This window comes from Oryza sativa, chromosome 1, assembly GCF_034140825.1.
Source record: "Oryza sativa Japonica Group chromosome 1, ASM3414082v1".
Lineage (NCBI taxonomy): Eukaryota > Viridiplantae > Streptophyta > Magnoliopsida > Poales > Poaceae > Oryza > Oryza sativa.
The window spans coordinates 16,692,920-16,719,367 of record NC_089035.1 but is presented as its reverse complement, the minus strand read 5'-3'; the positions used below and the strand labels follow the sequence as shown (position 1 = coordinate 16,719,367).

The following is a 26,448-nucleotide window of genomic DNA, read 5'->3' as shown; positions in this document are numbered from 1 at the left end:
ACATTATAGAAAATGTGTACACATGCATATAGAAACATATGTAGTCATGTATTAATTACAATCCATTATATGTCCTAGCTAGCTACGATTTCGACGTAGTAGTACTCGCTGCTAGCTCAGAAGCTAAGGACCGGTGAATTGTGTTTCCGTCGTAGTAGAATTCACCCTTGGGATCAAGGATTTCTTCGTTGATGAATCCCATGAGTTGTTCTTGAATCGCCGCGATAAATTCCTTGTGTGTGGTCAGGTTATCCCTCATGCGAATAAACTATATGAATGTATGAAATTGATTAGTAATTAAACAAGAAATCGCTACGTAATGAAATTTTGAATTTATTTGTACATACATCGAGCTCTCTTGTGGTGATGATTTGGTCTGCAAGGCAGTGGCAATACTCGCACACGTAATAGCCGCACAAGTTAGTTCCCTGCTTTTGCTTTGCGCACTACAAATAAATGACAAACAACGAGAGATCTAATTAATATACACTTGTATGTATTTGAATCGGAGAAATATAAATGTAGAGCATGTGTACTCACAGGAAATTTGAACTTCCGCCTAAGTCTTTCTCTCCATTTGCCGCGGACCAAATGACGGAACCGATACCAAGCCCTACATGGAGTTTAAAGCTATGATTCGTAGTAGCAATTAACATAACAAGATTTTCTTAATTAACAAAGGAACTTATGACGGTACCTGTCTATAAGTTCGAAAACCTTGTCAAACGTAGACTCTTTTTTATCCATTGAGTCATATACGTTGACGGTGTAGGCCTCCAGGTCGATGAGTAAAAGCACCCAGTGGAATCTGCAATGTGCGTGGGATGCATTACATATGAAACACTTAGCAAGTTCGTACGGGAATGAAATTTGGTATGTAGGAAGACAGTAAAATTAAACTAACTCTGTGTTGTATGGCAACAGTATGAACGTCTTGTAATGCTGCGCCTTCAGGAGATGGACGAGATTGTCCTCTGTTTCTTGTGGATATTGGTCGAGCATTGCGACGTTTACTTTCCGAGGGTCGATGAATCCAGTATCGAAAACCCTCCGCCGTCGGGCCCTTTGAATCTCCATTCTACAACGATAAAAGGGAGTATATTATTTTCTATGGTCTACTTATATACAAGGACCTAATTAATTAAAGGAGACATATAGTAAGAAATCTAACTGAACGATATACTTACAAAATCCAGCAACTCATAATAGAGACGTCGAGGGCGTCCAGCTGGTATAGTTCGTAGATTCCCCTGAAATTGATCCAGAGAATGTCATCTCCTTGCAAGAAGTCCGTGTCCCTGATCCTCGCTCCGATCATCTCTCTACCGGTGGCGCTCATCTCCATGTACAGCTGATGGAACTTGTACATTTGTGTGGGTAGGGACTGCAGCAGCTCAGGCTTGACAAGAGGTTTACCGAGTTCGTACATGTATTTCACTTCCGCCTTTTCGATTGGTGCGACTCCTAGCAATTGATCCGTAGTTAGACCGGTGTCAGTAATAAATTGTTCTATCGTCATTTCTTTACCGGTCACCAACGGCTCGATCTCCTGGTTTGGTTGCTCTCCAAGCTGAGGGACTAGTTTGGACTTTCCAGAAGATGCTTTCTTCAGCGTTCGCTCATAGTCCGATAGCTTGATGGTCTCCTTGACAGATGCAGACATACCCCTGAAGAAGTTCCTGACACTGGGGTCTATAGGAATCTTCTTTTCTGGACTTCGAGGCTTGAATTGTCTCTTGACTTCTGATGCAACGTAAGCGTCAAGCTCCTCTTGCGTGCAATCGTACCCCGGGTCCTTGTTCTTGGCGGCGTCAACTTTCGCCTTCTTCGTTGCCCTTGTGTGGGCAGGCGGTGGAGCTGGGGGGGCCCTTGACTTTGAAGGTGCCGGAAGTGGAGCTTGCGGGGGAGTAGGTGTAGGAGCACGAGGAGGAGTCGGTGCAGGATCCTGAGGAGGAGTCGATGCTGGAGCCTGAGGTGGAGACGGTGCTGGCGGAGCATGAGGAGGAGACGGTGTAGGATCCTGAGGAGGAGATGGCGGAGCCGGAGGAGATGGTGCACGAGACGCCGCTTGTCGCCCAGGGAGGATGATGTACCGCCTGCGCCATAGAATAATGGCATGGCATGTGTCTCGTAGATGCGTCTCACCGTCTCCTCCAGGGTAATCCAGCTCGAGGTCCTCGTACGCGCCTTCGACCAACTCAACTTCGACCTTCGAGTATCCTGCTGGAATCGGCCTGCAGTGGTAAGTACCTGAAGGGTCCGTTGGGATGGCCATGCCCGACGCCACCTTCATGTTGTGAGAGATTATTTATTAGTAATCAACATATATAAGCAGCAACTAGCAGAATGGCTAAATCTTACCTTTATTGATAAGTTCTTGAAAGGAATATGCAGCTCACATGGTGTCCGCTGAGTGATGTCATCAACGGGACAGGTCGATTCGTCCTGTGTTTGCATATGGCGTCCATGCTCTGTGATCCTACCTGCCCCGTTGAGGCGCAGCTGCTACGGTTTCCTGACGGGCTCACCATTGCAGGAGGAATGGTCGGCTGGGGATCATGGGACCGATGTGCGGCCATGCGTTCATCAACCTTCCTTGCCACCTCCTCTTGCATGTTGAGTTCGTAGCTCGATACCCGGAACTCTAGGTCTGCAATCTTCGCCTCGGTATCTCTCTTGCTCCTCATCCGACTCCTGTACGTGTGGATGTCCTCCTTGAAACCAATCTTCCAAGGAATCACCCATTTCCCTCGAGTTCGTCCTGGATGCTCTGGAGTCTGCAGGGCGAGTGTCAGCTCGTCCCTATCTCTGTCTGGTCGGAACGTGCCCTGAGAGGAGGCTTCCACTGCATCTGTTAGTCGTCGCGCAGCCTCTCGTATCTGATAGCCGAAGACCAGTGAGCCATCAGCTGGGTTGAGCGTTCCACCGTGAGCATAGTACCAGAACTTCGATCGTTCCGGCCAATTGGCTGTTGCCGGTTCGATACCCCTCTCAATCAAGCTAGCCTCCATCTGCTCCCACTTCGGCATCGCGACGCTATAGCCTCCTGACCCCAAGTGGTGATGGTACTTCTTCTTGGCGGCATTTTCTTTGTTTCTTTCCATCATCGCCTGCCCTTGTTCACCTGTCTTATATGCAACGAACTCGTCCCAGTGATCCCTTAGCTTTGGGAATGTGTCGAAGTTCGGTGTCTGCCCCTTCAGTATATACTTCTGGTACAGATCTCCCTTGAAGCTCTGAAACTGTTCTGCCATTTTCTTCAGAGTCCACCTTTTCACTTTGTCCTCTGTACCCGCAGGAAGGGTGAATGTCTCGAGCATTGTGGTCCACAGCATCTCTTTCTCCGAATCTGGGACAAAGCTCTCATGATCTCCGCGTGCCCTTGTTCTTCGCCAGTACACCGTACTGACAGGCACGTTATCCCGCACAACCCAACCGCTGTGACGTACATAGTTCTTGGCGGCTTCGGCCGGGGCACTAGGACGTCCATCTTCTTCCACTTCCGTTATGATGTGCCGACCCTCAAGCTTCTTCGCTGCACCTCGTTGCCCGCGTGCCCTCTTCTGTCCAACGGAGGGTTGACTATCACTAGCCTCCTCCTCCTGGTTCCCCTCCACATCCCTTTCCACGTGCCCCTGCTGGTTCCCCTCCGCATCCCTCTCCACGTTCCCTTCCTCGTTCAAGTACTGGTTTGGATCCTCGTTTCCCTCTTCTTCATTCCAGTACTGGCTGCTTCCCTCCGCGATTGTATCGTACAATATCTGTTCCTCATCGCGGTCAGCCATCTGTTGATACAAGAAACATCTGCTAAGTCACGAGACATTTATGTTTTAACAATCTAAGTCATGTATGCTAAGTGTAAATGTCGTACATTAGAACCCTACACAACCTTACGTGCTAAGTCTAATTACAAATCGTGACATAAGCTAAGTCTAGGTGACGTATATTATACAACCCTAGCTAGTAAATAATTATATACTAAGTCTAATTACAAATAAAATAATCTTATATTAAAACTCAAATAATATTACATGCTAAGACTAAAATAGTCATGTATATGCTAAGTGTTTCGTGCGTATATGCTAAGTCTAATTAAGACTACAATAGTCAATTGCTACTTGTCGCACCAATTCCGTAGTCAATAATTACATACCAAGTCTAATTACAAATAAAGTAATATTATATTAAAACTCAAATAATATTACATGCTAAGACTAAAATAGTCATGTATGCTAAGTGTTTCGGGCGTATATGCTAAGTCTAATTAAGACTACAATAGTCAATTGCTAGGAGTCGCACCAATTCCGTAGTCAATAATGTCATACTAAGTCTAATTTGCAATAAAATAATCTTATATTAAAACTCAAATAATATTAGAACACTACACAATCTTATATGATAAGTCTAATTACAGGTCTAATAATCTTAATTAATTGCATTACAAATATAACAATCATTTATATTATTACGTCACTTGCCTGCTCCAATTCCTTCTAGGGCTAGCTCTTCCACTCAGGCTTGACGGACGACTCCGACAACACGTCTTTTCTGCAAGATACAAAAAAATATATTAGGATAAATGCGAAGTAACATATATATATATATATTGCATTTCACGTTAACGTTCGTCCTCGTTCGTTCGCTCGTTCACGTTCCCTAGCTCGTTCACGTTCGTTCCCTCGTTCTCGCTTGTCTTCGTTCGATCGTTCTCGTTCTCGCTCTCGTTCGTTCGATCGTTCTCGTTCTCGTTCATGTTCTCGCGGCAACGTACGTTGACGTGTTCATCTCGCTCTCGTTCGTTCGATCGTTCTCGTTCTCGTTCGTTAACGGCGGTGTGGCGGCATCGGGGCGGCGGTTGGCGCGGCGGCGTGGCGGCGGCGGCGGCGGCGTGGCGACGGCGGCGGCGGCGTGGCGTTGCGGGGCCATGGCGGCGGCGGCGTGGCGTGGCGGCGGCGGCGTGGCGTGGCGTGGCGGCGGCGGCGTGGCGTGGCGGCGGCGGCATTGCGCGCGCGGCGGCGAAGGCGGCGGCGGCGTGGCGACGGCGGCGGCGGCGTGGCGTTGGCATGCGGCGGCGGCGTTGCGCGGCGTCGAAGGCGGCGGCGTGGCGCGTCGTCGTCGTGGCGCGGCGTCTCGTGGCGGGCGGCGCGACGGAGAGAGATCGAGATCGGAGAGATCGAGATGCATGAAGGGAGATCTGGCGGTGGCAGCTCTCACCCCAGAGATGCGGCGGCAGCGGAGGAGGCGGAGGCGGCGGCGAGGACGACGAGCTCAAGACGACGGCGAGATACGGCGGCGTCGGCGCGGGGATTTGCCCTAGGCAGTGGCGGCGAAGGAGAGAGGCCGAGAGAGATCGATCGGCCGAAAACGTTTAAGTGTTGGTGAAGAAGACGAGGGCGCACCGGGAATATATATACCCCCGGATCTTTACTCCCGGTTGTTCTCAACAACCGGGACTAAAGATATTGTTGAGAACAACCGGGAGTAAATATCTTTTCCCGCTATTTCGAAATTCTTTTTAAACCCGGTTAGGGTTAAGAACCGGGACTAAAGATTATAGCACTGCATATGATTTTCGCTTACATATGTGTTTATAAAATAGAAGTTAATGCATTAACATTATTTAAAGTACAAAGATTAATGACAATTACTTCGAAAAATTATTTTTGTCTGTAATAAATTAAGTGGATAAATCGTAATAAGCAAATATAATTAATAAAAATTCCAATAATCATATATACTTAGCATATATATGAATGATATTATTATATTGGTAAAAACTCTAATTAAGATATGTATGTACATACTGCATGATTTAAAATTAATAAAAATTGTAATCATCATATGTACTTAGCGTAGGAATTATATTAAATTAAATGCTAAAAACTCTAATTAACATATGTAAATGCCACATGCATGATTTAAACCTTTTAAAAATTCGAATAGTCATATATAAGTAGCATATGAAAGATAGTAAATTAAATTGTGAAAAACTCTAATATATGAATGATAGTTTTAAAAATATATTAAATTTAATACTTTTAAAAATTCTCCAGTCAATTATAATTAGCATATGAATGATAGTAAATTAAATGTTAAAAACTCTAATTAACATATGAAATTGCCACTTGCGTGATTTAAAACTTTTAAAAATCCTCTAGTCAATTATAATTAGCATATGAATGCTAGTAAATTAAATGTTAAAAACTCTAATTAACATACATATGAAATTGCCACCTGTGTGATTTAAAACTTTTAAAAATTGTAAGTATCACATATAACTAGCATATACATGATTTAAACTTGTTGAAACCTCTAATAATCGTGCGTAATTAACATATGCCATACATCAATTGATTTATATGGATAATCAATACATCCAAAATAGTTTACATCGTGTACACAATAATTACGGCACGTACTTTCTCCTCACTATTGTTCCCTCCTTGTGATCGCTGCGTGAGTAAGGGGTGTCTTCATTTGATAGGAGGATGCTAGGGTCAATCGTCACCGTGAAAGGGGGTTGCCCATCCAACTGATCGTAATCCTCGTCAGTCTTGTCCTCAACTCCGACGATTTTTCTTTTGCCTGGGAGAACCACTTGACGCTTAGGCTCATCAGGCCCTCTGCCCTTCTTTCCTTTGCTAGACATGTCCTTCACGAAAAAGACTTGCGTTACATCATTGCCAAGGACAAAAGGTTCGTCCGAGTATCCAACCTTGTTAAGGTCAACAGTTGTCATCCCACTGTCATCAATCATTACGCCTCCACTAGTCAACCTAACCCATTGGCACCGGAACAGAGGAACCTTGAGAGGACCATAGTCAAGTTCCCATATGTCCTCGATGGCACCGTAATACGTGGCAGTTGTTCCATCGTGTCCCATGGCATCGACACGAACAGCGCTGTTTTGGTTCGTGCTCTTCATGTCTTGGGCTCTCGTGTAGAATGTGTACCCATTGATCTCATATCCCTGGAATGTCGCGATCGACCCAGACGGTCCCCTCGCCAGGAAGGCAAGTTGTTGGTTGATCGACTCGTTACCCATGAGATGTTGTCGTAGCCACGCGGGGAAAGTATCAATGTGATGCCGTGTAATCAATGCATCGGACTTACCGATGTTCCTGGCGCGAACTAGAGCCAAGTGCTCCTCGATGTAAGGAGCTACCAATGAAGAGTGTTGCAGAACAGTGAAATGGGCTTTACGGAATAAATTGTTGTCTACCGTCGTTATTGCTTTCCTTCCGAGAGTTCCCTTTCCCCGTAGTCTCCCTTCATGGCGTGATTCAGGTACCCCGATTGGGCGAAGGTCTTCGATAAATTCTACGCAAAATTCGATGACCTCCTCTGTTCCATAACCCTTGGCGATGCTTGCCTCTGGACGAGCACGGTTACGAACATACTTCTTCAGAACGCCCATGTACCTCTCGAAAGGAAACATGTTGTGTAGGTACATAGGCCCGAGAATACGGATCTCTTTCACAAGGTGACAAAGCAGATGCGTCATTATATTGAAAAATGAAGGTGGAAATATCAACTCAAAACTGACGAGACATTGCACCACTTCATTCTGAAGGGCTTCTAATCTATCCGGATCGATGACCTTCTGCGAAATTGCGTTCATGAATGCACATATCTTTGTTATTGTTGCCCGGACATTGTCTGGAAGGATACCCCTTATTACAACTGGTAGCAGTTGTATCATCAACACGTGACAGTCATGAGACTTTAGGTTTGTGAACTTCTTCTCCTTCGTGCTTATTATTCGCTTGATATTCGTGGAGTATCCAGACGGTACCTTTATGCTCTCCAAGCATTCAAACATACTTTCCTTCTCTGCCTTGCTAAGAGTGTAGCTGGCTGGACTCAAGTAATGGCTTCCTTTCTCCTTTGGTTCCGAGTGAAGGTCGCCGCGTTGTTCCATATGCTTCAGATCATTACGTGCTTCCAGTGTATCTTTCGACTTTCCGTATACACCTAGGAAGCCAAGAAGGTTTACGCAAAGGTTCTTAGTGAGGTGCATCACGTCGATTGCGTGGCGTACGTCCAAGAATTCCCAATATGGTAACTCCCAAAATATGGAGTTCTTTTTCCACATCGCCGCGTGACCATCTTCGCTCTCTATATGCTGGCTTCCAGGCCCCTTTCCGAACACTACTTTAAGATCTTTAACCATATCAAACACTGTTTTCCCGCTGCGATGTTTAGGCTTCGTACGGTGGTCGGCCTTATGTTCGAAGTGCTTGCCTTTCTTCCGTACCGGGTGGTTTGCTGCAAGGAATCGACGATGACCCATGTATACAACCTTCCTACAGTGCTTAAGATACGTACTTTCTGTTTCATCCATACAGTGAGTGCAAGCCTTGTACCCCTTGTTGGACTGTCCGGATAGGTTGCTAAGTGCAGGCCAATCGTTGATGGTTACGAACAGCAGCGCTCGTAGGTTAAACTCCTCCTGTTTGTCCTCGTCCCACATGGGGACACCTTCCTTCTTCCACAACTGTTTAAGATCTTCGACCAGTGGTCTTAGGTACACGTCGATGTCGTTACCAGGTTGCTTGGGGCCTTGAATAATAATCGGCATCATTATGTACTTCCTCTTCATGCATAGCCAGGGGGGGAGGTTGTAGATACACATCGTAACGGGCCAAGTGCTATGGCCGCTGCTCATCTCTCCAAAAGGATTCATGCCATCCGTACTCAAACCAAACCGTATGTTTCGTGCGTCCTTTCCAAATTCTTTAAATTTTCTGTCGATGTTTCGCCACTGCGAACCATCGGCGGGGTGTCTCAGCATCCCGTCCTGTTGACGCTCTTCAGCGTGCCATCGCAACATTCTAGCATTCCCCTTGTTCCTGAACAAACGCCTTAGCCGTGGTATTATAGGGAAATACCACATCACCTTAGCAGGAATTCTCTTCTTTGTTAGCTGCCCGTCAACTTCTCCTGGATCGTCCCGTCTAATCTTGTATCGTAGTGCTTTGCAAACAGGGCATGCTTCTAGGTTCTCATACTCCTCACCGCGATATAGGATACAATCGTTCGGACATGCGTGAATCTTATGAACTTCTAGTCCTAACGGGCAGACTATCTTCTTAGCCTCGTACGTTGTCTCGGGCAATTTGTTTCCCCCCGGAAGAATGTTCTTGACGAGTTTCAATAAATCGCCAAATGCCTTGTCACTAACCCCATTTTTTGCCTTCCATTGCACCAACTCCAGAGTGGTATCCAACTTTTTGTGCCCCCGCTCGCAACCTGGGTACAACGAAGTTCTGTGGTCCTCCAACATCCTGACCAATTTATGGGCCTCCTTTTCACTTTCGCAGTCTTCCCTGGCGTCCTGCAACATCTGACCAAGATCATCCGCAACGTCGTTACCATCAGCAGCTATTTCCTCCTCGCCCGTTTGATTTCCTTCAAATCCAACATACTGAGCAAAGTCCGGAATATTGTCGTCTTCCACTTTATCTTCTTCCATTTCAACACCTTGCTCTCCGTGGGATGTCCAACAATTATAGCTTGGCATGAACCCCGACTCAAACAAGTGGAAATGAATAGTCCTGGATGCAGAATACTCCTTCTGATTCTTACACTTATTGCATGGACAACAAATAAAACCCCTTTGCCTGTTAGCTTCGGCCACTCTCAAAAAATAGTGCACGCCGTCAATAAACTCTTTGGACCGCTGGTCAGCGTACATCCATTGCCGATCCATCTACATGAGTCAAAAAAACCGCACACAAATAATTATTCTTACAATAATGACAGTCATACAATAATTATAAGATATCTTTATTCATACAAAAATCATAAAATATTACACCAAATAATTCTTAAAAACTATTTGTAAAGTTTTAAACTAATTTTAATGTGTTTTACTTCTTTTAATTTTCATTTTAGTTTGTTTTCTATTATTTAAGATTAACTTTCACTAGAGTTTTCCTTCTCAACTATTTTATAAAACCTTGTTTAGCAAATGAACTAAATTTCTATATATTCTTTCTTCCCCACATACATTTTCTCTCTCATCAACTTACAACTAAATTTTGGAGACAAAAAAAGTGTGCAAAACATAGGTGCAAATGTAGTATGACAAAAAAAAACATTGGAGGATGAAGTTGCAAACCTTTTAGGCACCTCGATTTGTATGTAATCACCAAAATAAATTCAATAGAAATTTTGGCATGACCTCCCCTCTTTTTTGAAGAAATTTTGAAGCTTGCTCGGGCAGCTGGAGGAGGAAGAAGACATATATATAGGGGTGGGACTTTAGTCCCGGTTGGTAGCACCAACCGGGGCTAAAGATCACCGAGATCATTAGTCCCGGTTGGTATTACCAACCGGGACTAAAGTTAAGATCTTTAGTCCCGGTTGGTGTTACCAACCGGGACTAAAGATCCCGGGGGGGCCTGACAGGTCCTGACAGCATTCGAACCGATGATCTTTAGTCCCGGTTGGTAACACAAACCGGGACTAAAGATCAAATATGCCCGTTACCCTTTTGAACCGGGACTAAAGATCATCTTTAGCCCCGGTTTTTATTGCATCCGGGACTATTGTGGAAATCGGCCGACCGACGAAAGATGGTTTCTCCACCAGTGTGATATTACCAAATTTGGTTGTTAACACAACCAAACAGAATAATTAATAGCATCATCCCTCTAAACTCTCAATCTCTCCTAAAAACTCCCCCAACCAAATGACCCGAGAGGGGTTGCTGAATTTTTTTATATATAATAGTCCCTCCGTCACAGAATATAGACAGTTTTAGAGTTGGACACGGTTATTAAAAAAATAGATAGCATTAAATAGAAAGAGATTGTGATTGGTTGAGCAGTGGAGGTAGGTGGGAAAAGTGAAGGGTTGTGATTGGTTAGGAAGGAAATGCTGATGAAGAAGTTATATTTTGGGACAAATCCTAAGAGCATGTACAATAGCAGGCTATAAGTCAACTATAAACATATTTTAAAGAGATAAAGGAAGAGAGAGAAAAGTAGCGGGCTACAGATCTGTAGCCAGCTGCAGCACGGACTACAAGACATAATGTGTGTATGACAGGTGGGACCAGGTATTAATAGTATAGTAAGCAACTATTGTATGAATTGGCTGTTACATTGGCTATAGATGATTTTGAGCTAACGGTGGGCTATACTATTAAAATTGCTCTAAGTGCTAAAAATTGTTATATTTTGGGACGAGGAGTAATTAACTAGCATAATGCCTGTGGGTTGCAACGGTTTCTAAATAATATTTATTGACATAAATTAAAATCCAAAATCATATATTATAGTTGGGATAAACGACGAAGGAAATACAAACATACAAATAACTTTTGTCCGGAACGATAATTCAATATCATGAAAATTACATAACTTAATCCCTATTTTTTCATTTACCTATAAAGAATTCAATACAAAGAAAAATATAAATTATGATAATTTTTAATGGATCAAATAGTGCTAAAACTAATACTGTGAAAAAACAACTTAAATTAGTTAGAAATTGAAAAAACTTATTTTAGCCCACAAATGAAAAATCCAATACATTAATTCTAAAACGGTGCATGTTTCATTGACATAAATTAGAATTTTATTGTTCTATTCATAGTCCTATGGTCTGTGAGTGTTCCATGAGCATCTTTGGGCTAGACCAAGAAGGAATTGTGTCAAAAAAAAACATTGTTCATTGCCTTCCCTAGCTGAAGACGAGAAACAAAAGAGGAGGGGAAATGGGTGTCGGTGCTCCTATGACCAAACAGTGGCGAGGAAGATGGTAGGATGTGTCTCACGATGTGACTCGTCCATAGATGGTGGTGGTCGGCAATGAAGAAAACCAAAACAGCAGGAATTGGGCAAGCAATGTCATGGTCTTGGTAGAGGGAGAAACGATAATGACGAGCTCTGGTGGCGAACACGACCGGATAAGTGCGTCAAAACACATTCCTGAACGAGAGGATTCTGTTTTCCTTGAACTCGCGGAAAGAATGAAAGATGGAGATGTGTATTGGTCGCTAAGGTACAACGTAACGTCTTGTACGGTTGTAGTCGGGTCATCAACGTTTCTTCTAAATCGTAGTTATCTAAACTCATCGAAAGATTGGGCCAACAACAGTCTTGAGTGTCGAGTGGAACTCAGGGTTCATCAGTGCCATGAGGGAGAGAGGGAGGCGGGAGAGGAGAGGCGCAAGGGAGAAGAGGGCCGCGAGGGTGGGGGAGCGTGCAGCAACGAAGAGATGGGGGCGTCGGAAGGAAGGGAGAGAGGCGGAAGCGGAGATGCATGGGAGGGCTGGCGGCGTGGGGGCAGGGGGGGTGGGGGGACGGACTAAAGCGGAGGGAGGAAGCCTTCCGTATTTTTTAATTAGGTATATAGATAACCATGAAATTGTTTCCTATATATAATAATTAATAACCATGAAATTAAATCATTAGTAATTCATTGGCATTATTTAGCAAAATAGTAAGGACGCTATTTGGAAGATCGTCCAGGTGTGGTCACTGTTACGAGCAGCGTCTGGGTATAGACGTAGCAAAACGGCGTCCACCAGGCAAATGCTGCCCGATAAGCTCCCGCCCAACTTAGAAGGTTTCTAGGTTTCTCGACAAAAGGATACCAGCGCTGCTCTGCTTTCTTTTCCTCAATTGTTGCAGCGGTGTAGCCGCGATTGCCTGTTGTAGCGGCGAAGCTTGATGTCGTCTTGGTTGCTTGTTAGCTGCGCTGCGGCGGAGTAGCCTCCTCCAGAGTTTGTAAACTCCACACCACCTCTTCTATTTGCGGCGCGCACCATCCACCCCGGTCGATGTTTGACTCCAAACCACGAGGCGAGGTGACGTCGTCTAGCTCCACGACTCCACACGCAGGTAGACAAGGTCGCCTTTGACCGGCCGCCTCCACAGAATTTGCACCACAGCCCACAAGGCTATGGCCAAAGCCTCTGCCTACTATGGATCCTTTTTTTTTTGGGAAAATTGGAACTATGCCATTATAATTTTGCAAAATTTGAGATATGCCATCCTGACCCACATGTCATTGACTCATGTGGGTCCTACATGTTATTGAGATACCGATGGCATATCTCAAACTTTGCAAAATTATAATGGCATGGTTCTAAATTACCCGTTTTTTTTCTAGTTCTATGGGTCCACATGTCAAAGAATTTAATGTCATCTGACTTAAGGAAGAGGATCTCAATCCAAAAGAGAGTGGCCCCAGACCATGCACGCGGCATGATTCCTTCACTTATTTTTTAGATAATGGAATAGATAACATCCCGGCCTTTGCTAAACAGAGCTGCAGCCAATTATTACAATCTAACACTCGAACAAGAGTGTAGTTCAAATAGAATTAAACACACCTAAACATTATAAAAGTGACCAGACCAAGATAAGGAATACACAATTATTCAAGTCTATTTTTAAACCTCCATCCATGGTTGGTAAAAAGTTGCATAACCGTCGTCTCAATCCAAAAGAGAGTGGCCCCACACCATACATGCGGCCTGATTCCTTCACACGTGACGAGTAGGGGTTGGGCACAAATTTCCCCAAAAATCAGCCATAGAACCAAACAAGCATTCACTCCTGGGGAAGGGAGCTTTACTCCCGGTTGCCAACCCTTCGTAGTCCTAGTTGAAATAAGCGGGACTAAAGATGCATACCACGTCAAAAAAACGCGTCGGATGTGGGATTCAAACTCAAGATCTCTCACCTCAACCCTCACGCGTGTTACGAAAACGGTATGAAAATTTCCCGACGGTATTGATACCGTTTCCACAAAACTAATATAATAATACTATTTTTACCGATGGTTACCGTTTTCAAAATTTAGTTTTTTTTAATTTCTGTCAGCATGGCATTGAAGTTGACACTAAGGCCTTGTTTGTTTCAGCTTAAAGATTATTGTAATCTAGATTATTAAATTAGATTACTCTAAGCTGAATTATAATAATGACATAAAATAAGCTACGAGTTGTTTATTTCTCTGGATTATTAGAGGCATCTAAGGGTAGTAGGTCTTTAGCCACTCAATAATCTGAAAAAAGCTTCTCTAGAGGAGATTAATGGATTATAGTAATCCGGCTTATAGATTATAATAATCTAGCATAATAATCTACTTGTTTGTTTCAGCTTACTCCTAATAATCTAGATTATAATAATCCTAAGCTGAATCAAACAGGGTCTAAATAGATGAATTCATAAATATGGAAATTTTTCGACCGTTTCCGTTCGTTTTCGAAAAATAATAAAATAATGATACCGTTTCCGACCGTTTTCATCTCTAGTATACACATCTGACTTGGATAGAGATGCTTTATTTTTAAACTAACCCTGGAGGCATCTTTACTCCGGGTTGGTAACACCAAGTGGAGCTAAAAATATCTTTAGTCTGGGTTGGTTTATGAACCGGGACTAATGATCAATGTTTAGTCCGGATTGGTGTTACCAGCCAGGATGAAAGATCCTCCTATTTTAGTCTGGGTTGGTAACAGCAACTGGGACTAAAGTGATGATCTTTAGTCCTTGTTGGGGGCCTGACACGGCCTGACAATTATTGAACCGTGGCTAAAAATGATCTTAAATCCCAGTTAGTGTTCGAACCGGGATAACTGTGATTTTTGTCGTGGCTAAAGATATTCTTTAGTCTCGGATCCTATTCGAACTTGGGCAACTGTGATTTTTGCCGTCCAAGCAAAGATTAGTGTTGATATTTCTTAAACGGCATTACTAGAAATATAATTCCCAGCAATGACGAAGAAATATTCATGGTATATTTATGGTCACAAATATGATCCGTAAGCGCACGGATATACCATTTTAGCATTTCACCCCGGAGTATTCCAAGTATCATATTTGTTTAATCCCAAGGGAAGATATGATAAGAGAGTACTATGCTAATAGTTTATATATTACTTGTATACATCAAGGTCTATGTTGGGGTTAAGTAATTTAAAGGGTAGGTGACACACAGAAGAAAGAACTATGATACTCTCGCTAAATATAATCTAAGCTAAGTGGAGGAAGAATAAGAAAAGAATTCATTCTTGTACTTCTAATATACAAACATCTTTAGTCTACCACTTGTTAGTATACAGTCGTACAACCAATACTCCCTAATAGTGCCCTCCTGGTGTTTCGAGAGACCACCCTGTATTGTCGAGTTCCTTACGACAACCTGTCATGGCCGTCTAACCGGGGCTAAATACGGAGGAGTATCCTCCCCAGGAATTTGTCTTAGGAATATATACTAACATGGAGGAATACATGTACTGAGTTGTCACCATCAGCGGCCCACCTCTACTGTCCCGCAGCATATATGCCCAGATAGTGATACTTAATAATTTAGACACCACATCTACATTATTAAATACTACTATATATCCCCCGAGATGACATAGATCAACTGAGTAATCGGACACTAAACCCACACCATTGCACCTCTCTGGTAGGCTAGCTACACAACTATATTGATACAAGTATAAAATGAAGCCGGCACTCAGATAATATAAATGGAATAAAATACCGAAGATGTATAAAGAAGAATATTCTATTAATTCCATAAGTCTTACAAAAGAAGAGAGGAAAGCTACTAGAGACATACCAAAATTCTCCTGAAGACCCGAGGACTAAGAATACTTTTATAATTTCTACTCCACTAGCACTAGGATACTACTAAACTTGAGAGAGGGAGAGAGCTCTTCTTCTTGAGTGTGTGCAGAGAGTGAGGATGTGAGGTCCTTACATAGGGCAGTTATGACGGTTAGGTGATGCAAAATGTTCATTCTGCCCTCCAACTGTCGTTGAGGGAGGCATCCTGGACATCCACACCCCAAAACCTGGGATCAACGGCGGAGATGGGGAGGCTGGCCCAAACAGCCCAATTTTCGGCAGGCCGTCTCCCTGTTGTCTCGTCAGTCCAGAAGGCCTAGTGGATCGTGTGAATTCTGTGTTCTTTGCGCATTCATCCATAAGTCTGGATCTCGACAGCGTATGATTGATTGACCATTTACTTTCTGTCGATTCTTCTCCATTTATATGTGCTTCTCCTACATCTATGTTAGTAGTATAGTATATAGTGGAAGTTGATATTTTATTTGCAAATTATGCATTGCAAGCATAGCTAGTCTTTATTAATTGAGTAATATTGATGGTCGAAATTGGTCGATAACGACCGTCAACAATCAGTTCTCTAGTAGTGATTCTTTTCGGTGTTCGCCTGCACGCAGTAAGCTCGGGTTATCTTTTGGGTATTACTTTCTCCGTCCAAGAAAAATATTAATCCTATCTATCAATCCGAATGCATGCGTATCTAGGTCGGTAGTTAGGATTAAGTTTTTTTTTATAGGATGGAAGGTGTAGATCAGTGTTTGGCAATCAGCTCGGTTTTTGTTTCTTGTTGTTTTAACACTTTTTCTGTTACTAGCTAATTAAATGAGGATAGTGTTGGAGACCTAATGAAGGCCGACGGGTTAGGGGTGAAGAAGGGATACTGTCACATAAGATTTATCCGTGTACTCCCTCCATGCTAAAATAAGTTAATGTAGGTGTGTTAACTTATTTTGCACAGAAAATTCCCTGTGTACCCCTGAAAGTTCGCCCAATCCCTTCTATGCCTCTGAGATTTGCTCATTCTCTTTCATACCCCTAAATTTCAGTTTGAATCCCTTCTATACCCCTTTTGTTAGTTGACCATTAAATTCCTATCATAAAGTTCATTTTGCCCTTTGGTATTATTGGTATTTCTTAACGACATTACTAGAAATATTCATTCCTAGCAATGACGCAGAAATGGTCCTGGTATATTTTCTGGTTACAGATGTTATCCACAAGCGCACCGATATACCATTGTAGTATTTCACCCAAAAATATTCCAAGGTATCGTATTTTTGATCCCAAGGGAAGATAATATGAGTAGACTATGCTAATACTCTTTATACATATATTACTTGTATTTATCAAAGTCTAAGCAGGGGTTAAGTTTAATATACGGGCACAGTGACACGAAGCTAAGCTATAGTTTAACATCTACCCTATAGTTGAACAAATGGTTTTACTCATTACACATTCATCATGTCACACATCCAACAGCCTAAAATCATCTGAGTTACATCCAACGTCTCCCAGATCGCGCCCTCCCTCCCAGATCCCTCCCTCTCTCGCGCACCTCCCTCTCCCTTCTACAACTGCCGCATCCCCCCAACGCATCGCCCCACAAATCACGCCGCCGTCGCCACCCCTTCCTTTCCAATAGCATTCCCTTTGCCTCGCCATCCTGCTGCTCGTGCCCCTCCGCCCATCACACTGATCCGCACCGGAGTCGCAGTCGCCACCCCCGAGCCTCTGCCCATCGCATCGATCCCCGCCGTCCCTCCACCCATTGCACCTATCCGTGCCGCCACCGATGACGATCTCGTCCGCACCGCCCCTCCGCCCATCGCACCGATCCGCGCTGCCAGGCCAGTTTGCCCTCGCCGCCCCCGATGTACGCCAGGGCGCCCGCCTCCACGCCCCCATATCACCGTCGGCCGGAGTCGCCGGGCTCGTCCTCACCAAGCCGATCCCCTCCGCCACCGATAGAAGGTACAAAAATCCTCCTCCCCTACCAGATGATTTGTCTTGCTTTGTATTAATGGGTGCATGGACTGGTGGTGGTGCGGCTGTCAGGCTCTTCTATTATGTTGCTTGCAAATCAGCTATTAAGTTTGAAGATGTACACATTTTGTGATTAGTCTCTTGTGATTAAGAGAAAATTATGGTGATTTGCCACTGACACTTTAACAGAAAATTATGGAGGGGATTCTTTTGCAGTACCAGTGACATGAGAAACTTCAGTTGGTTCATGAGATGGAGCTGCCTGACTCCCTTCTGCTGGGCTGGTTTTGACCCTGAACCTGTTGTTTCTCTGAAAAATGTGTCATTTTATTTTTAGAATGAGGGGTTGCCATATTTGCTTGTTATGCCGATGTGGACAAGCTTGTCCTGTTTTATGCACAGGAATTATTGGTTTATATACTAAGAGCAAAATTAAAATATTTTCTACAATTATATATACATAGAGAGGCTCGATTTATGGGCACAAACGTCCTAATAGGTCAATTTAATCTCTTTTTGGGTTAAGCAAGAACTTTGTATTGATGGGTGCATGGACTGGTGGTGGTGCAGCCGTCAGCTCGCTCTGAACTCTGAGGTGGTTTGTTTTTTTTTCTCAGGCGCTTGCAACACTACATCATTTCCAGAACGCCTTCACCAAAATTCACTGCATGCAATCAGGCGCAAGGGTTGTGTTAGTGATATGCCCTAGGGGCAATCATAGAGATGATTGTATTACATACTATGTTTACATATTTATCCAACTTTGTTCCTTGAAATAGATAACTCATTATTAGTTAATGAATATGTGATTCTTTCATGAGACTCTTTATGTTGTTTGTTACTATTTCTAAAAGATCCCTGATCAAACATCATATATGGAACAAATATGGTTAAATGATCAGCACATATATTAATTGATGATCATGTCTCATAGATCATAGTATCTTTACTACTTAAAAAATACGTGGTGGTGTTGGTGAGTCCTGTATAATCCAAGGGCCGATATTCCTCGCAGGATCCTCCCACAGATCGAAGGGATCAAATAACCTCCTGCTGTCCCGCACCACCCCCACCTCCGTATCGCACTGTCCTCACACTGCCCCCTCCATCGCACGCCCCCGTCACTCCTCCTTCGTACCGCCTTCGCCGCTTTCCCAGCGCCGCCGTCGCGCCCTCGGCGGCTCCTCCGCCGCGCTGCCGCCACATCAGTCGCGACCCCGGCAGCTCCTCCGCCGCACTGCCGCCACCTCGGTCGTGAACCCCGGCGCCTCATCCGCCGCGCTGCTGCCACCTCCGTCGTGAACCCCGGCGCCTACTCCATTGCCTCATAGCCCCTCTCCTCCTCCAACCCTACGGCTTTCTCCTCCGTCCGGTGCACCGCCTCTTCCATCCCCATATCCTATTCCTACTTCATCTCTCCCTACCGCTGTCACTGCTCAAACCCTAAGATCCGAAGGGAGGGAAGAGAACCTAAGATCGGAAGGGGAGGGAAGAGAAGAGCGCATAGGCGGTGGCAACGGCAACCTCAGCAGGCATGCTGTCGACTTCCATCATCCCTGTCATCCTCCAGGTAATTGATTCTATTTTTATTTGATTTGTTGGATTGTCTGTAGAAGATCGAGCTGCTGCTAACTCAGGATACATACACAAAAAAAACTTATGCCCCAATCAAGCATTTGGGTGCTTGGCTGCTATTGTGCTATTGACGGAATTGACCATTCTTTTTTCTCGCTTTGCTGTTCAAGGATCCAAACATATGTTGATGAAACCGGCATCACAGGCCAAGCCCAAGGCAACAGTGGGGTTTGAACTTCGAAGACGATTTAATCCCTGTCTTTGGTGAAAACACAAATCATCATGATTCACCATGGTATTAGGAGGTCTTGATTCTGAAATTTCCAATTTTGCTTTTGTTACTACTTTATTTACATAGTTTCTGTGTAGCTTACCTTATCGTTGTTAAGTATGGTTGAACTAGCCATTTTAGATGCTAAAATTCTAGAAGTTGGAGGCTTATCCATGCAGTTTTAGATTTGGTTGGATGGAATTTGGATTCTTCGAACATTCTTAAACTATGGCTCTTTTTCCATTAAAACTTTACATTTTCCATATTGTCTTCGACTGCTTGTAGACGAACAACTACAGGGGAATATCTCATGCTTTTATGGAACCAGCTAATGTGAGAGTATCAAGGGGAGTCTTGGCCGAATCCGTTGCTCATGGCTGGTAGGAGTGAGGAGTACATAGGATTCCACACTACGAGGTAATCTACATGCATGATTCATGTGCCTGTTGGTCTCTTTGTCTAAAATGATAGTTCATTTTGGTATACCACCTGTTGGAATAAATGGGCTAAGCCCAATTTAATTCAATTAAAATCTCAAGAACCCACAAGTAATGTTAGAGAGAATAATACTACCTTGAAAAATTAGGTGAAAGAACCTCAACTTAAATATGGTGATATTGGAGATTCCCTGTTGACCGGTTGAGGTGATGGTTGGACTGCCACACACATGCGCGCGCGCCGAGTCGGCCTCGGCCGTAGGCGTAGCGAGGCGAGGCGGCCGACCGAGCCGAGCCTGCCTGCTGCTCTTCCGTTTTGTAACAGATGAGAATAAAGTCACCATTAACAAATGAAATTCATTGTGTTGTAGCCTCCACAACAAATGAGAGATTCATTGTGTTGTAACCTCCACAACAAATGAGAGATTCATTGTGTTGTAACATCCACAACAAATGAGATTTATTTGTGTGGTAATGGAGATCTCTCTCTCTATATATATAAGGATGTGACTACACAGCTAGTGGTAGCTGTATTGTCTAAACCAGCTGAGACCCTATCCACCTATGCTTCAAATAAAAATTTATCTTAAACTACTTATCCGATCTACGATCCGATTACACCGTTGTGTTCGTAACAATTAAATCTTTATAACAAGATCTCACATGATTATATTTTGATGAAAAAACATAAATTACTTTTATAGTATATCTAAATTACTTTTAAATTTCACTAAATTACTTCTTAGACATATAAAAATAAATTCAATAAAACCTAAAATTAATTTGCATATATTATAGAAGTAACTTATAACAAAAAAGAGTGTAACTTTAATGTATGTCTTTTTTCATTGGACGTGACTACACAGCTAGTGGTAGCTGGTTTGTACTCCATCTAGTCTCTCCTTTGAACTTGAAAAATGCAATAGTATGTATCCTTTTTTAATCTCTTTAATAACTTATATCTTTTAAAAAAGGTACACTGTGGGCAAATGTCTGGTAGTATTCATTTCAAAAAAAAGCTTATATCTTTTAGATCACATATTACTTCTAATGTCGTGACAAAGTTACTTCCATTTTGTTTTAAGTTACTTTTATAATATATGTAAATTACTTTTAGACCTTATTGAATTTACTTTTATATGACTAAGAAATAATTTAGTCATATCTAAAAGTAACTTATATATATATGATAAAAGTAACTTACATATATAATAAAAGTAATTTATAAATATAAATATTTTTTCATCGTAATATAATCATGTAAGATCTTGTTGTGAAGATTTAATTGTAACGAACACAATGGTGTAATCGGATTATAGATCGGATAAGTAATTTAAGAGAAAACTTTATTTGAATAGGAAAAAGATATACATGTCTATTGAGAAACAAGGCACACACTGTGTCAATCCTTCTCATTGTGCCATTACAGCGCGGCCACGTGGATGGACGATAGGCGCGATCGATCGGCTATGAGATGCGTCGCGTGATACGACTAAAGCGAGAAGCCTCTCAGTTTAGATTTTACGTATATATAACGCAAGGCAGAGGCTCTCAAAGTGTGTGTCTTCCTCCTGCATTGTTCCTTGGCGATACTCTCCTTCTGTTCCTGCGCTGTCTCTCTGTTTCCCCGGTTCTGTTCATCCCGCGCACATGGGTGATTGGAACGAGCAGGTGCCTCCGAAACTCCGTCCGCTTGAGAACCTGCACGGGTAGGCGGGCGATCAAGTTTTTGAGTAGCGCTTCAAGCGCGACTACTCTGCATCATCTTCACCAACATGTCGACAACCGGCGACAACAACAACACTAGAGACAAGGAGGAGCCTCCCGTCAACACCAACGGAGGCAATACTGTCTCAAACTCCAGCGGAGGGCCATTTTCGGGGTATAACGTTTCACTCTTACCGTTCGTTCTTCGTTTCCTACAACTGTCGGTCGCAATATTATTGCGTTCTCTTGTCTATGTTGATGCTTATTCTATATTAAGCACACTCAAGTTGTATACATCTAGCACTGTCACTAGATCTACTCATATTGCAAATGTCATGTTTATTGTCTTAATATTTTGGATTAAAATATGTCGAATTATGACCAAATTTCCAACAATCCAAAAACTTGATAGGTCTTTTTCGGTAGTTGGCTTTGCTGCATCACTAAAACCACATGCTTTCGATGGTTCAAATTATAAAAGATGGAAAGCACGTGCACTTTTGTGGTTGACGGCGATGCAATGTTTCTTTGCTTCACGAGGCAAACCGAGTGAACCGCCTCTCTCCCTGAGGAGGAGGCTAAGTTCGAGGCTGCGGATTGCTTGTTCCGTGGAGCATTGATCAGTGTGCACGCCGACAGTATTGTGGACGTTTATATGCACATGCCTTCAGGGAAGGACATGTGGGATTCTCTTGAGGCCAAGTTCGGGGTTTCCGACGCCGACAGCGAGCTGTATGTCATGGAGCAGTTCTATGACTACAACATGGTCGATGACCGTTCTGTAGTGGAACATGCTCATGAAATTCAGATGCTGGCAAAGGAACTTGAGAACAACAACTGCGAGTTGCCGGACAAGTTTGTGGCGGGTGGCATTATTGCCAAATTGCCACCTTCTTGGTCAGACTTTGGTACTTCTCTAAAACACAAGAGGCAAGAGTTCAGCGTTACTGATCTCATTGGCTCTTTGGGTGTTGAGGAGAAGACGAGGGCAAAGGACAACCGGGACAAAAAGATCGAGGGAGGTTCTAGCGCTAATTTGGTACAGAAGAAGAACCCTCACGCATCCCACAACAAGAACAAGAAAGTCAAACCTGACGTCAAACCCAAGGCTACAATCAATTTTAAGAATAAAGACAAGGGAAAGGCAAAAGGAGATTGCTTTGTGTGTGGCAAGCCTAGGCATTGGGCCAAGGACTGTCCTGAGTGCATGGACAAGAAGTCTGCAAACATGGTTATTAGTGAGGGCGGAGGAACATCGGGGTATGGTAAATTTTATCTACAGTTCTCTCTGTCTGTCACTCCCCTGATTGGTGGGTTGATACTGGTGCTAATATTCATGTGTGTGCTGACATTTCCCTGTTTTCTTCTTATCAGGTCGGGAGAGGTTCCTCCTTGTTGATGGGAAACGGATCGTTTGCGGTTGTTCATGGTGTAGGTACGATCGATCTGAAGTTTACTTCGGGAAAGATCGTGCAGCTGAAGAACGTGCAGCATGTCCCTTCAATAAAGAAGAATCTAGTTAGCGGCTCTCTACTGTGTAGAGATGGTTTTAGACTTGTGTTTGAATCCAATAAATGTGTCGTATCTAAATATGGCACGTTTATTGGAAAAGGTTATGACAGCGGAGGCTTGTTCCGCTTTATCTTGGATGATATGTGTAATAAAGTTGTGAACCATGTAAGCGATGATGATGATGAGTCCAATGTGTGGCATTCGCGACTTTGTCATGTGAACTTTGGTTGTATGACACGCTTAGCCAACATGAGTTTAATTCCAAAATTCACTTTAGTCAAAGGCTCTAAGTGCCATACTTGTGTTCAATCGAAACAACCTCGCAAGCCTCACAAGGCATCTGAGGTGAGGAATTTGGTACCACTAGAACTTGTTCATTCCGATCTGTGCGAAATGAACAACGTGTTGACTAAGGGGGAAAGAAATATTTCATGACACTGATATATGATTGCACTAGATTCTGCTATGTGTACCTATTGAAAACAAAGGACGAAGCATTACATTACTTTAAGATCTATAAGGCTGAGGTAGAAAACCAACTAGAAAGGAAAATCAAACGGTTGAGGTCTGGTAGGGGTGGAGAGTATTTTTCCAATGAGTTTACTTCTTTATGCGAAGAGTATGGAATTATTCATGAGAGGACGCCTCCCTATTCACCCCAGTCAAACGGGGTAGCCGAAAAGAAGAACCGCACTCTAACTGAAATGGTGAATGCCATGTTAGACACTGCAAGACTTTCCAAGGAATGGTGGGGTGAGGCAATATTGACTGCGTGTCATGTCCTGAATAGAATTCCTACTATGCATAAAGAACTAACACCATTCGAGGAATGGGAAAGGAAGAAATTAAATCTCCCTCACCTGCGCACATGGGGCTGTTTGGCCAAGGTAAATGTATCTATAGCCAAAAAGCGTAAACTTGGACCAAAGACCGTAGATTGTGTGTTCCTTGGTTATGCTATCCATAGTGTGGGATATAGGTTCTTAACAGTAAATTCTGGAGTACCCGACATGCGTGTTGGTATAATTACTGAGTCCAGAGATGCCACATTTTTTGAGAATGAATTTCCTATGAAAAATGCACCTAGCACTTCTAGTCAAGAACCTATTTTATCCCCTGAGCACTTTGTGCCGATAGAACACATTGATCAAATGCTTGAGGAAAATTCTGAGGAGGATAACATTGTAGCAACTCAAAAGAGTAAGAGACAAAGGACTGCAAAGTCTTTTGGAGATGACTACGTTGTATATCTTGTGGATGATACTCCAAGAACCATTGAAGAGGCATATTCATCTCCTGACACTGACTATTGGAAGGAAGCGGTATGAAGTGAGATGGACTCAATTATGTCTAATGGTACTTGGGAAGTCATCGAGCATTCATATCGGTGCAAGCCTGTAGGATGCAAATGAGTTTTCAAGAAAAAGCTTAGGCCTGATGGTACAATTGAAAAGTACAAGGCAAGGCTTGTGGCCAAGGGTTGTTGTCACACCCTGAAGTTTTCCCCCTTTTGCTTGCTTTAAAAATTGGTTAAATAAATTGCTTGAAGAAATTATCTTAATTAACCTAGAGCTAAATCCCTAGTTAATAAATGCACTTAATAATCGGAAATAGTGTGGTGGAATTTTTCTTGAGTTCCCCATGCTCCAATGCATTAACAGGATTTTTAGTGGAATTTTCAGAGCCTTGGAAATAATTTTAACCAATTAAAAATCACTAAAGTGCAATTTTAAATCCCAGGAAAAATCCTTTCTTCTTTTTCTTTTTTTTCTTTTCCCTCCTTTTCCTTTCTTGGGCCGTCGGCCCATCCCTCTCCCGCTCGGCCTTCCTCTTGTTGGGCCGGCCCATGCGCCCCTCCCTCCTCTCTCTGGGATGCCGACAGGTGGGCCCCACCTGTCGGTCGTCTCCCACCTCCAGCCGTTGGAGCTGGAGCTCTAACTGCTGCCGTCGAAACCGCCCATGCCGCCGCCGCCGTTTCCCGCCGTTCTCCACGCCCCACTCCGCCCGTGCCGCGCGCCCACGTCGCCGCCCCACTCCTCCGCCCTTCCCGCCCGCGCGCATGCACGAAGTGGGCGGGATTCATTTTGAATCCCACCTCACCGTCTCTCTCTCCTCCCCATGTCGCCGGCGGTTTCGGCCATCTCCCCGGCCACGTCCGCCCCTCTCTCGCCCATAAAAACCCTCCCCCGAGTCCCCTCCCTCGTTTCCCCCATTTGCCGTCCTCTCCCACGCCCCCTACCGCGCCCGCGCCGTCACACCCGAGCTCCGCCGCTTGCCGCCGCCTTCGGCCATGAGCCGCCGCCGCTAGAGTCGCCGCCGCGCCAAACCGCCGCCGCCGTTAGCTTCGCCGCCGCAAGAGCTTTCCCGGCCGCCGCCTCGCGTCGCCGGAATCCCACTGGAGCGCCTCTCCCCTCGCGAGCCGGTGAGTTTTTCCCTCCCCTCCATCTCCGGCCGGCAATTCAAGCTGCCGTGGTCGTCGTCTCCTCTCCTAACGCCTCTCCATCTTCTCCTAGGGTGTCGCCGCTGCCCGTCCGTGCCTCCGCGTCGCCGGTCATCGCCGCCGTCTTCATCCTTCGCGCCGGCCGCCGTGCTCACAGTGAGGAGCTCCTCTCCTCCCTCCTTCCCTCTGTCCCGCACGCGCTGCCGCTCCCTGCGCTCGCCATCGCCTTCGTCCGCCGCCGCCGGTCTGTGCGCCGCCCGCCGCCGCCTCCCACGCCGCTGGTTGCCGTCACCGGCGACCGCATGCCGCCGCCGTTCGCCATGCTTGCCGGCCGGCTTGAAGCCGAGGCCGAGCCCGGTGGCTGCTCCCTTCACCGTCCGATCGGCTTGGGCCGATCCGGACCCTTGGTCCCGTGGACCGGCCGCCTTGAGCCGCTGACATGCGGGCCCCGCTTGCCGGCGCCCCCTTCCTCTCCCCTTTGAGCCGCTGACCCGTGGGCCCCACCTGTCGGCGCCGCCCCCCCCTTCGCTGACGTCAGCCCTGGGCTTTATTGCGCAATAATTAATTAAGGACTTTTTCTTTATTAGTAAAAACATAGTTTATCTTCTAAAATTCATAAGTAATTCATCCGAGCTCCGTTTAAGTCCATTCAAGTCTCAGTAAATCAAGAAAAATGCAAAGAATCCATTAAAAATGGTTTTGTTTCCTGTTTCTGTAGTCTTATAGCATGTTTTGCTTGCGTGCTTTGTTTGTCGCGTAGGTTTCGGCCGTTTCGTCGATCCGCGGTCTCTCGAAGACGTTGCTGAGGTCTCATCAGTTCGAGAGCAAGGCAAGTCATGCAATACGTTTGATCATATTGTACCCAATTTACAAATATCCCGCATTTCTATGTAATGTTGCATTCTTTTACAATGTAATGTGGGA

General features: G+C 44.4%; 1 long non-coding RNA gene across 9 annotated transcripts; it reads left to right on the top strand.

Moving 5' to 3' along the window:
* The first annotated feature begins 17,201 nt into the window (after nt 1-17,201).
* LOC107277807 (uncharacterized) lies at nt 17,202-23,299 on the top strand. Of its 9 annotated transcripts, none has more exons than XR_010738809.1 (7): nt 17,202-17,570; nt 18,598-19,152; nt 19,328-19,462; nt 19,714-19,845; nt 20,015-21,747; nt 21,985-22,832; nt 22,947-23,299. It is a non-coding gene; the product is annotated as an uncharacterized lncRNA (long non-coding RNA). The 9 variants fall into 9 exon arrangements; XR_010738808.1 differs by having other exon boundaries at nt 18,200-19,152; nt 19,328-19,452; XR_010738807.1 differs by having other exon boundaries at nt 18,200-19,152; nt 21,537-21,747.
* The last annotated feature ends 3,149 nt before the right edge of the window (nt 23,300-26,448 follow it).